The 12,448-nt window shown below is 51.1% G+C and overlaps 1 long non-coding RNA gene across 9 annotated transcripts in view; it reads right to left on the bottom strand.

Moving 5' to 3' along the window:
* The window catches only part of LOC102157477 (uncharacterized), a 94,172-nt gene that overhangs the window by 42,797 nt on the left and 38,927 nt on the right, over positions 1-12,448 (bottom strand). For 4 of the 9 annotated variants that reach the window (XR_014818960.1, XR_014818958.1, XR_014818954.1 and 1 more), the window contains one exon: positions 3,169-6,210. The exons of 4 other annotated variants lie outside the window; for them this stretch is intronic. This is a non-coding gene — a long non-coding RNA (uncharacterized LOC102157477). Of the gene's footprint in view, positions 1-3,168; positions 6,211-7,047; positions 7,215-12,448 lie in introns of those variants that run through there. One more of the 9 variants, XR_014818955.1, reaches the window with a different exon arrangement.

Here is a 12,448-nt window from a genome sequence, read left to right as displayed (position 1 = left end):
GGAGAAGGGAGGGAGAAGGAGGGAGGGGGGAGAAGGGAGGGAGAAGGAGGGAGGGGGGAGGAGGGAGGGGGAGAAGGGAGGGAGGAAGGAGGGGGAAGGAGGGAGGGGGAAGAGGGAGGGAGGAAGGAGGGGGAAGGAGGGAGGGGGAAGAGGGAGGGAGGAAGGAAGGAGGGGGAGAAGGGAGGGGGGAAGGAGGGAGGGGGAAGAGGGAGGGAGGAAGGAGGGGGAAGGAGGGAGGGGGAAGAGGGAGGGAGGAAGGAAGGAGGGGGAAAAGGGAGGGGGGAAGGAGGGAGGTGGAAGAGGGAGGGGGAAGGAGGGAGGGAGAGAAGGGAGAGGGAAGGAGGGAGGGGGAGAAGGGAGGGGGAAGGAGGGAGGGAAGAAGGAGGGAGGAGGAGGGAGGGGGAGGGAGGGGGGAGAAGGGAGGGAGGGGGAGGGAGGGAGGGAAGAAGGAAGAAGGAGGGAAGGAACCCGTGCTGTGGAGGATGGAAGCAGTGAGGCCCCCTCACTCTGTGCGCTGCTGGCAGGAGTGGAAGTCAGTACAGCCTCCCTGGAAAACGGCTGGCCTCCACTAAGTCTGAACATACACACACCTTCTGACCCAGGGACTCCAGCTCTGCAAAACGTTCCGGACTACAAATAGTGGAAAGACATACAGATGTTCATTAAAAGGCATTTCAGGAATTCCCACGTGGTGCAGCCGGTTAAGGATCCAGCATTGGCACTGCAGTGGCTCGGGTTTGATCCCTGGACCCGGGACTTCTGCAGGCTGCAGGCACGGCCAAAAATAAAAAATAAAATGAAATAAAATGGTTACTTAAAAAAAATTCATAGCGGTGCTATGCATAATGGCCCAGATCCTAATATCCATTCATGAACTGTAGGTCTGGCAAATAAATTATGGTATAGTCAGTGGAATGAAATACTCTTTACAGCAATAATCATGAGCAAACTATTGCCATGTGCAGAAACATGTTCAGATGTCAAAAACAAAACGTCCAGACTACAGAGTCTCTACTACACAATGCCGTTTCCATCAAGACATTAGCAGGTAAACCGCCACAGCGGTTACGGGGTCGGGGGTGGAGGGGTGAGGGGTGGAGAACCACCGGGACTTCTGGCCTGTGAACAATGTCTGACCTGTTTCTCGATCCGGGCGTGGGCACTTGAAAATATTCCTTTTCTAAGGCTGAATCAAGCTCCACGTGCCCTTACTAAAAATTATGCTTGAAAAAATCTAAATGGGAAGAGGGCAGAGAAATCGGTCCTGAGAAATAGACCACTTCGAATTGAAATACCGTGAACAACACAGGCCCCGATGGAAATGCAATTAGAAGCATCTTTCCCCTTGACCAAGCCTGTCTCCGCGCAGCTGTAATGAATGTTCCGGTAGCAGAGGCTGACCATAATAAGCACTTCTGCAGGCTCAAGGCCAAACCCAGATAAGCCTCAGTAGGACTTTGGCCAATTTCTTAATTTAAAAATGCAGTTTTCATTGTAAAGGCTAATTTTAGCCACACTGTTAAATCTTTGTGGCACCAGACTGTTCTATTCACCTTTCCCAATGTTTACTAATCCTTGAAAATAATTGAAAGCAATTTTACAGAAGCATGAAATGAGTTTTCACGGATTTTCATCTATGCAAAGTGGGCTTCAGAATTATATTTGATCCTGAGCAGATTAGCAGATTATATTTTTGCAACTTCTCCCAGTCCCTTATTTTAACTTTGCTAATTCTCCTATGTTGTTCCTCAAAGATTTTGAAGGAGTAATTGTTAAATAAGCTAAGTGAGATTACACCATTTTCTATCGAGTGTCAACCAAAAAATGTATCTTCACACTTATCCTGAAAAATTCCTTCCATTTCTTGACTGACTATCTACAGCACACCATGCCTTTCGCATTTGTAACATTTCAATTATTTTTATAAGTAACAAATATTTGTGTTAACTCCTTGAACACAGAGACACATACACACAGGTACACAGGTACAGGCACACGTAGGAACCCGCTCTTCCAACTCTAGTTCCCCCCATTTTTCTGTGAGGTGACTCCCTGTGATTTCTGCAATGACTTATCTTTGAAAACTTCCAGCATTTTCAAGTCCCACAGTGTCATTTGACCATACCATTTTCTATTTCTTGCATGAAAAAGAAATCTTCTCTAAAAAAAGTGACTTTTCTAACTTCAGCTTGCTTTGTAGTGGCTGTAGTAAGAAGTGACATTTATGGGAAGACATCCCTACTCAGGGCGCATCTTTCCACCCACCCTGACCCACTGCCATCACCGCGTCTGGTGAAGGCGTTTCCTACCCACCTTGAAGGTGGGGCGGCCCCATGACTGGCTTTGGTTGGGAAATGTGAGCAGGGCAGCACTCCTGAGCTGCTGAGCTCTCCTAAGTGAACCCCAAAGCCTCGGGCTGTGATGTGAGCACCCCAAGATGCACAGCCCCCCGCCCTGGCCCCACTGGGGTGGAGGCACACTGCTTCCCGGCTGGGCCGCAGGTGCTGAGTCAGGAACGCGCAGTGTCCTTTGAGGCCGCTCACCTGGAGGTTGTCTGCAACTGCAGAATTCCCCGGGCTGTCCTGACTGGCAAATTAAACGTCAGTACCAGACAAAGAACAACAAAAACTCGCTTTGTGTATGTTGTATCGCAGCACACACAATTCTGCTCATTAGGTACGACCATAATTTTGCATAGCGGTCATGGGGGAAGCATAAACAGCACTGCTCACCTCCTCGCAACAATTCTGTGACGGTGGTATTGTTACCTCACTGGGCCAAAGAGGAAACGTGCTCCAAGGCATCCCGCTACGCAGCAGAACAGGTGGATCCGACCTGCAGCCACGTGGGCTCAGACCAGCGAACACCCGACAGGAAAAGGTGTTTCAGGAAGTGCAGGCAGGGCTAAGGAGCACGCACCGCAGTGACGGGCAGCTTCAGGTTCCCTGAGGTTTTGGGAAGCTGCTGGTCAGGGTCTCTGTGCCCATGGGGCTGGAGGAGAGGGTTTGGGCGGGGCGGGGCGGGGGGGGGGGCTTGAAGGGTTGGTCAACTCCTAGAGATATGCAAGAAATAAATCTAAAGCAATTCGATCATTTCTCTCTCTGGGTCTGCCTTTCCCTGTGAGTTTTTGTTAGGAATTGGTTCTCAAACCTGTGATTTTAATTTTCCTTTTCTCTCTCTCTTTTTTTTTTTTTTTTTTTGCTTTTTAAGGCTGCGCCCGTGGCATGTGGAGAGTCGCAGGTTAGGGGCTGAACCGGAGCTGTAGCTGTTGGCCTACACGACAGCCAGATCCAAGCCAGATCTGACACTGGATCCAAGCCGAGACTGCCACCTACACCGCAGCTCACGGCAACGCCAGATCTTTAACCCACTGAGTGAGGCCAGGGAGCAGACCTACATCCTCATGGACGCCGGTCAGGTTCGTTAACCACTGAGCCGCAGAGGGAACTCCTAATTTTCCTTCTCTGTAATGTTGCTAATTAACCCCGTAAATAATGACATGATGAGGTGGAGAGTAACTTTCAGGAGAGTGACATAGCCCTCTCTGCTTCTAGAATTACCTGGAAAGCTGCAAAATCCTGGGTTCATAATATTTCATTCATATACAGCAGAAACAAGAAGAATTTAGTAAATTACTGATTTTAGAAAAACTTTTTTGCCATACTCTAGAATTAAAGAGATGGTGGTCTGTCTTAGGAAGTCTAACCCTAAATCCGTCTAGACGGTTCTCCAGTCTTTAAGCGACACCGACACAGAGGTCGGCTCAGCCACTCACAAGATCGCTCTCGGCTCCTAACCTGAATCCTTTGCCCCCTGGGGCTTTCGGTTTCCACTTCCTGCCTTTGCTCACAAGCTATTTTTGCCTACATCGTCTGTCCTTGGGTCATTTCCTCTCTGTCTGCACAAATCCTCCTGTTCGTCCCTGGTGTCCAGTGCAAGCCCTAGTTCTCCTTAAGCGGCCCCGTCTCTGTTCGTTGAACGCCTGCGACCCACTCAACCTCGTCATTCTCACAAAGAGCACAGGGGCTGTTTTGCTTACGAAACAGCTTTCGGCTTTGCTGCGCTTTTGCTCCGTTACCCCTTGAGGTCTTCCGGTGTGAGCTTCCCAAAGCGATGGCTTGTGCTGTAACAGACACCAAAGAAGCCACTGCAGGACTGCGAAGGTAATGAGCGGAACAAACAGCTTGGACTCGGTGCTGGAGACTCACTGATCCCACCCAGTGTATCACATCACTGGAAGTGGCTTCTCAGGGGTCTTCGTGTACCCCCTTCTCCTACCAACACACGTGACCGTGAGACGGGCTGTTACAGGATTCAAGGGAGCACTGACCCTTGCTGAACACTGAAGACACTGCTCATGTCTCTCCTGTGCCTCATCTTCCAGAGTAAAGGCCCCGAGCTCCTCTTCCCTCAGCTGTCAGAGGCCCTGGTGTGTTTCGTCCCAAATACAAACCCTTCGCTCCCGTCTGAACGGGCCACCAGCCCTACTTTTTGATAATGAGCACCTGCTCTTTTCTATCGTTTTGTAACCGATACCTGCGTTTTGAAACATGTTCTGTATGATTTCAACCTTCTGAAATTTTTGTTGAAATTTGATTTATGTCCAATATCTAGTCATTTTAAAGTGGCCCATGTGCATTTAAAAAGAATATTTTTTTCCCCTGCAAGCATCAGGCACAGTGTCATTTCTCTCTCTTGTTGGCCAAGTTTGCAAAGCGTGGTTTTTGTGGCTGGTTCTATCAATCACTCAGAGGATGAGTTAAGAACCTACACTCTGATGATGACCACGGACGCCTCCTGGTTTCTTCTTTTGGTCCCCCCCCCTCACCCCGCGCCTGCATGGCCTGTGTGTCCGTACCACCCACAGCTGGGGCAGAGCCGCGCCCGGGATGAAACAGGCATCATCAACGTTTCACCACGAAGGCACCGCAGAGGATAAATGAAGACAGGACGTGATGTCCTGTCAGGTCAGCTCAGCTTTGGGCAGCAGACGGGCCAGGGTTTCGGTTTTCACAGCTCTGTGGGTCCCGTTGCTGTGGACGGAGAGCACACAGCCGTGTCCGAAGTGTGTTCCAACGCGCAAGACAGAGGGCAGTTTCGCCCAGCGAGGGAACCATTCTTCACTGTGAGGCGACGGCCCATCTCTGGGAAAGCCTCTAAGTTTTGCGTCTGATGTGAGCACGGTTCACACCCGTGTAAACTGTCGCGGCGGCAGCGCAGTCATGTATCACGGGTGACACTATCGTAGCTGTAAAACCCGGGTTGGGATTTACGGCGCATGTCTCCTCCTCGTTTTTCTACATCCTTATAATTTAGGCATATTTTAGACATGTCTCCTGGAAGCACAGAGTTGAACTTTAAAAAACATTCTGTGTCTTGGAGTCACTTTACATTGACTGTAATCATATATTACATTCAGTCAAACAGTTATGCGTAAATATACTATCCCAGCTTGTGGTTCATGTCTTTTCTTTGGGGACCACTTTTATTGATTGTTTCTGTACTTCTGTTGTTTTTCTCTCTACTAGTTCACAGATATTTTCTTTTCTGTTAGTGACCAGCACAGAAATTAAAACACGCAGACGTGACCACATCTAAAATGTACTGATCTGCCCTTCAACCGGCGCCGCGCAGGGCCCTGGAGCGGTGAGCGCCGTCTGGGCCGCCGCCAGCTCCGTCTCCTCTGAAGCACCTCGGGACGCGGCGCCTGTCGAGGCTTCGCAGTCGCTGATTGTTCACATTCGCCTGCACTCGTTCCCATTTTATTCGCCACACGCCATGAATCCTTTTTCTTCTTTTTTAAAAAATTCCATTTGGATCGTTTTCAAATCTACGAGGTCACTTAATACAGGTTTGTTGGTCTGCTGGTTTTCCGAAAGGGACTTTCAGTGTCAAGGCCTAGCGTTTGTTTAGTTATCACCGTATAATGCACCTACAACCTAACCGTTGCAGTGCTGAAGTCTCTGTCCCTCTCTTTTGGTTGCCCTTTTCCAAAAATCATCTTGTGCTGCCTTGTGTTCCTGTGTGGTCGGCTACTGCAGACTCTGTTTTGCACATTGTCCCTCAAACGGGAAGCAGCACGGTGACGTCTAGACCCAGCCTTCCGGTCCCAGAGCTGCAGAAAAGTACTGACACTGTTTCGGCCTCACCGTCTGCGCCGTGAGAAACAAACGCACACGAGATTCCAGTTTTCTTTCTGCACCCCCATGACTGAAAAAGAGCAATCAACAGAAGAAACAGGTAAAAAGAAAATAACAAAGGCGGGGCCAAAGCAATGAACCACACAGAAGCGCATCCTCCTAAGGAGCAAGGCGCTCACCACACCAGGGTGGACAGCGCAGTGACAAGACGGTGAAAGAGAGGCTGAACACCAGAGCGCCTGCAGGGTGAGCTGAGCATGGGGTGCTCTGGATGGCAAACACCTCTGCCGAGGTACCCAAACCAGCTTCCAGCACACGGGCAGGACAGTCTTCCCTGCCGACTGCGGTGATTCTCCAGGTGAGAATGTTCTCGTGTGCGCTCAGGGAAGAACGCCACCAGGTTAGGTGAAACCCCCCCAAATGGAAGCATTCATGCAAAAGACTAAATGAAGGGACCCCCCAGAAGCTGCTTTCCTGCATCGTAGGTTGACGTGTAATATCCCCAAGCTTCCCACAATGGGCATGTGTTTATCTTAGGATAAGGAAAATTCACAACATTTATTTTCTAAGTAACCACATCGAGTGCACAGAAAAAGTTCATGCGGCATCAGAGCAGAAGCGGATAAGAAATATGCTTCCTGCCAAGTGCTAGTGTGAGGTCAAGTGTTACAGAGATGGCTTCTTTGAACGGAAACAGTCACACGTTGACAAAGCCCTGTCACTGATGCAGATGCGAGACTTAGAAAGTCCACAGTGCTGACGGCGGGGGCAGACGGGCTCTGAGCACTCTGACTTATTGGAAATTATTTAACCTCGGGAACTCAGGCCTCAGGGAAGGCTGATACATTTGCCATTTCCAAAGGACATTTTTCCCTTTCTGGGGAAATAAAAGATATTAAGGGTTTACCCAATTCCATGAAAGGAGTCACCCGTGGAGAAGGAACCATAGTTTTTCCAAATATCTGAAAGACGCCCGCAGACTTGAGCATCGGATGCAAACTGCTTGGTCCCGTCCTCCTCGAACGCACATCCGTCCCTGACAGACAAATGCCGGGGATGAGGGCGCTGAATGGCCTGGGGGACACAGGACAGTATGAAAACCGGCGAGGAAGGAGGCTTGAGCCACTGGCATGCGGTCCCACACGTTAGGACATGCTCTCTGAACAAGATCCTGTCCCTTTATTTTCCCGAAGAAACTAAAGCTACGAGACCACAGGAGACCAAACAAAGGCAAAGGGCACCCGATCGCCCTGCGAGTTACACCGGTGAAGAAGCCGAGGTGACAAATAAACTGCCTTTCACGTCTGCATGAGCAAGTGCTGAAGAGCCTGCGTGACTCCCAGAACCTGACGCGTCTCTGTGAGTGTGCTGTCACCTTTTCACTGCCTGTCAGTCATCCTGGGACGCCCCCCTCACACGCTGTCCTCCTGCCCACCCCGGCTCGTCACTGACACATCCTGCTCAGAGCCTGTTTTCAACTGCCTTTCTAGGAGAACCTGAGCTCGACGACGGCAAGGGCCACAGTAAGTGTGCACGGTTGCTGTTAAAGAGGTGCTTTGGGGCCTCGTATGTTTGGAGGTGATACCTAAATCCAACTGAATCGAGAAAGTTTAGAACTGACAGGAACCACCCTGGAAGCCCCACGTTCGACAAGTTCCATCGAAAAGGCCAAGGTTTTGCTTTTAATGAGGATCCTTCAATTTTACTGAAAATACTTGATACTTCAATCTTTAAAATATATTGCTGCCTTCATATGACTTTTGAAATCTCTAGAGGGTATTACTAAATATCCTAAATATTACTAAATATTGAATAAATACAATGTAATCAAAGCCACGTTTGGAAACGGGACTAGAGAGGGAAGCGCGGGAGCGCCTCTAGTGAGACCCCCCTCCCCGCCCCCCGGGGGCCACCTCCTGGGGTGCAGCTGTACCCGCAGGTCCCAGGAGGGGGCCTGGCCAGCACCTCTCAGGAACTCCTGAAAGCTTTCACGATACCCCCTGGAAAACATTACACCCTCCCCTCTGGCCTCCCATCCCAAGCAAAGGGTGCTTTTCTTTCCCGGGAAGCAGCCTTGGGCAGCTCCCTTTTATTTGCTCCAGTCTTTTGAGAGACCTTCTTTCTTTACTTGGCTAATTGAGTTCAAGGCCACAGTATTGTCCTGCAAGTACTTTCCTTCCAGAACCAGCATTTTGGCCTTGGAGACTTCCAGAGGATGCGGTCACACCACCAGCGCCACAGACCCGCGCCAGCCACTTGCCCAGTGCTCCCGAGGCTCAAGGGGGAGACGGAGTGTAAGGCCAAACGGCCTGTCTGCCACCTCCCGGGAGCCCCAGGGGACGGGCTCCGAGGTCGTGAACGCTGCCGTGCACACATGGCTCCGAAGCGGCCCGGCTGGGAAGTCTCGTTGCTCCTACTGCCAGAGGATCCTCTTGGCGCAGAGAAGAAGGTGGCCCCACAGCTTTTATAGGAAGTCACAGGTGGACGTGACCCTTGTCGGGCCCGGAGAGAAAGGCCGTGGTCTCAAATTTCCCGATGTCGGCGCAGAACCAGCTGTACGCCGGTCCCCTCCCAGCTAAAAGGTCCCCTCCCAGCTAAAACCCTTAGCCCCAGAACACCAGGGACGGTGCTGTGCGTGCAGGGATGACGTCTACCGGGCTGTGTGGGGTGTGGGGTCAGGCAGTAATCTGCCCTGTTCCCATCAAGGGTCCCCACCGTGTGGGAACCCCCGTTGCGCGCAGGGCCAGCGCACGGCAAGCCCTTGCCTTTTCCTGCCGGAACCGACTGTTTTCTCCTTGGTGGACGGGACCCTTATACACAGTAAGTAAGGCCTTTCTAGTAGGGATGATATGACTGCCACTTCTTTAGGTGACGGTAACCAGGTCAGAAGACAGAGTTGCAAGGAGCTCAGGAGTCGGCAGCCAGGGCCCCACAGGGCCCCCCCGCCCCCAGCACATGGCAAGCGCGTCTTTCCCTCCGTCTGACCCACTGGGAAAATCTCTTGATTGCCCTCCATGCTTCTGCAAGACTCCAACAAGCAACCGCCGACTGGGCGTGCATCTCTCTGTTCCTTCGCTGAGTGTCTGCTGTCCACCGTAACATCACGAGCACGACTGTGCCCTCTTGCCATGTCCCCGCCTCCCTCCCTATGCAGAGCCTCACTGCTGGGACTTCGAACCAGAGCACGCACTCAGTTCTCGGGCGCTTGCCCAGGGGGCCTCCACCTGCTCGCCTTGCCCATCCCCGTGGAGGGGCAGCTCTCCTAGAGCGGGCGGCCAGCGTCAGAAGACTCCCTGACGGACGGCCCCTGCCTCTCAAAGCGAGCCGCGCTGTGTCCCAGGCTTCCGTGTGTCCATCTCCCAGCCCTGACCGCCCACATCTCCCGCATCCTTTGCCTTACATGTCCGCCTTAGCTCCAGTCCTTTGGTCCAATCACCGTGTTGGAGAAAACCAGCAAGAGATGTGAAGCAAGACGACAACGTGTTCGTGTCAGGGTCTCGGGGGGCCAGTGATTACAGCCTGGAGGGGACTGAGCAGCTTGAAGGCGACGGCACTGGTCAGGTGTGAGGGACGGAACCTGGCAGTGGAGGAGGACGGGCGAGGAAAGAGATGAACCCAGAGCAGAGCCCCAGGAGGAAGGCCTTCTGGAAATAATGATAAGGAGGAATGAGGGGAAAGTGAGAGAAAGAGACAAAGTCCGCAATTCCAGAGCTGTCTTTTGAGAAGGATCCGTGTCAGGTCTTTCCAAGACAGCGCGACGGGGACAGTGCTGCCTTCTTCAGTCTTAAGCGGCCTCTGTCTCACGTCCTTTTACACTCCCTCGAACTTGACTTCACTTTCCCACTCATCCCCGATCCCAATGCTTATCACCTTTCAATCGCAGGCCTATCAGATGGTCTGAGATACTTCCTCAAAATACTGTCGGGCTCTGAGTCAGCCTGAGTCAAGGGAGCCAATGGGAAGCTCGCAGTTAACACTTGGGCTGAGCACCGCGTGTTTTCTGCCTGCGGAGCACAGAGGAAAACACATTTTCTCTCCAGTCGTTTAAAGTCACATTGTGAACTTACAATTTATTCTGCTTCTGTCTTAATGGGTCACAGAATGACCTCCAAGAAGACGAAACGAGGTGCAGCTATGCTGCATTACGGGACATACACGGTCCACCCTTACAGAAGATATGCTGAACAATTAAGGTCATCCTCAAAGTTTTAAAACTGAAAATGCCAAAAGTTCATCACAGAAAAACAGGTGCAACTGTTACCATTTCCACCAAGAAGGAGCAGGGGAGAAATGGATTTCCAGCTTGTTTGGACCAGCGCTTTATTTATAAAAATAGTATGTGTGGGGGTGGTTTGTTGTGAAATTCCTTAAAACCCTTACTTAGAAGAAAAAAATGATATGTGAGAATGTACTTATTGGGCAATACAAGGGTTAGGAAAATGTTAGGCTACAGCTCGCTCCCTGAGTGGATGTGGTTCTGATTATCCCTCAGGAATCAGCAACAAGGAACACTGGAGGCCAGGAATTCTACACTGAACATTCTAAATATCTGATGAAATGTGTCTTACAGATTAAGTCCCAGGCCCTTGCAGAGCACTTAATACACTCTCAGGGGTGAAATGTGTTTGTTTTTAGCAGAGTAGATTAGCTGACATCTCGTGATGGGAAAGTTGCTGTAACACGGCCTGCCCTCAGCTCTGTTTCGAAGCAGTTTGTGTGGGTTGTGTCTTTTGGCCATCACTGAGGAGCTCAGCTTTCTGCCCTGTCTGAGTGTTAAGTCATTTTCTGAGTGCTGTCAAGCTGTCTCTTCTGGTTCCCAGGCCCCTTCTTCTTTTCGTAAGCTGCTCACTTACTCCCAAGGTCAGGTTGAATCTACCTTTAGATTTCTTGCTTCATCCCACTCTTCCAAATCCAGCACTGCTTCCTGCACCTGACTGCCAAGTGGGTCCAGTTTTAACTCAGAAGGTAGGTTTTTGGACTATAATAATTGGAATCAAATTTTGAACAAAAGTGCCCATCCAGCGGGCAAGCCTAGGTCTCTCCAGGCTCATGAAGGTGAAGGTCAAGGGTGGGTTTTGAGTGATCAGTACTTCAGGGAGAAGGACGGTCTGGAGGACAAGATGGATCACCTTTGTGTCCAGCTGTCCAAACCACCTGTGTGTCCCTTCCACACCCTTCCAATGCCTGGAGAAAGCAGCCGTTCCCCAGGCCGTAGGCTGCCTCCATCAACCTTCCAGATGAAGCTCCCCCACAAGCCCAGGGCCCCCAGGCCTGCTTTTATTCTGGTTCATGGCAAATGGTCCACCAGATGTTTCCCTGAGGATGGTGGGGCAGCAAGACTGATGTCCTGGCTTGCTGGGACGTTAACGCAGTGTCTTCAAAACAATGTCATGTGGATCAGAACCCCCCGCTTCCCTAAAAGAAACTCTACCCTCGTTGGGAAGAGGACCCACGTCGATGTGGAATTACTTTGGCAATGGCTCTCGTGCTCGCTTCCAAACTGGGGAGGGCAACCTCAGATGCCAGAAGACAGGCGTCAACACGAGGCTGTCCCTCCAAGAGCAGGATCCACACCAGCAGGCGAGCTCATGCAGCTCATCACAGGTATTTACGACAATGAATTCCAGCAAGCAGACGACTACTGTCTTCTGATGCAAAGTATCATCAAGACAATTCTGAATTCTAAGCCTGGCCTTCACCCAGCCCGCACAGCTTCCACATGTGATGATAACGGCCAACACCGAGGCAGCAACGTCCTCTCTGCCAGGTGCCCTTTAGAGCACTTTACATGTGTTACACAACCTAGCTTATTCCTAACTACCACCCTGTGACAGAGGTGGCGGTTAGGAGTAAATACATAATTGTGCAACTGTACGTGGGGTGTGACCACGATCCTCAGGTTAAAGGCGGGGAACTCGTGCACAGAGAGGGGAGGAAGCACGCCCCAAATCCAGCAGCTAGCAAGTGCTGGAGTCAGGTCTGAACGCAGCAATCCACGATCATCCACTTCACTGCACGCCTGCGAGAAGCTTCCTTCAGCCTGACTGAAACGTTTACAGGAGTTCCCGCCGTGGCCCAGTGGAAACGAATCTGACGGTATCCACGAGGACACCGGTTTGATCTCTGGCCTCCCTCAGTGAGCTGAGGATCTGGCGCTGCCGCGGCTGTGGCTTAGGTCCGCAGTTACCGCCTCGATTCACCCCTAGTCTGGGAACCTCTACATGCCATGGGTGCAGTCCTATAAAACGACCAAAAAAAAAAAAAATTACAAATCATCAACATAAATGAAAAAGAAAAGATGTAACGTG

The sequence above is a fragment of the Sus scrofa genome, chromosome 11 (assembly GCF_054392235.1).
Source record: "Sus scrofa isolate SSC_HxYL_T2T_F1_AM1 chromosome 11, Sscrofa_HxYL_maternal_Yorkshire_Landrace_v2.0, whole genome shotgun sequence".
NCBI classification, from domain to species: domain Eukaryota; kingdom Metazoa; phylum Chordata; class Mammalia; order Artiodactyla; family Suidae; genus Sus; species Sus scrofa.
Note: the sequence above shows the minus strand (reverse complement) of the source record. Positions and strands in the feature narration are given on the sequence as shown.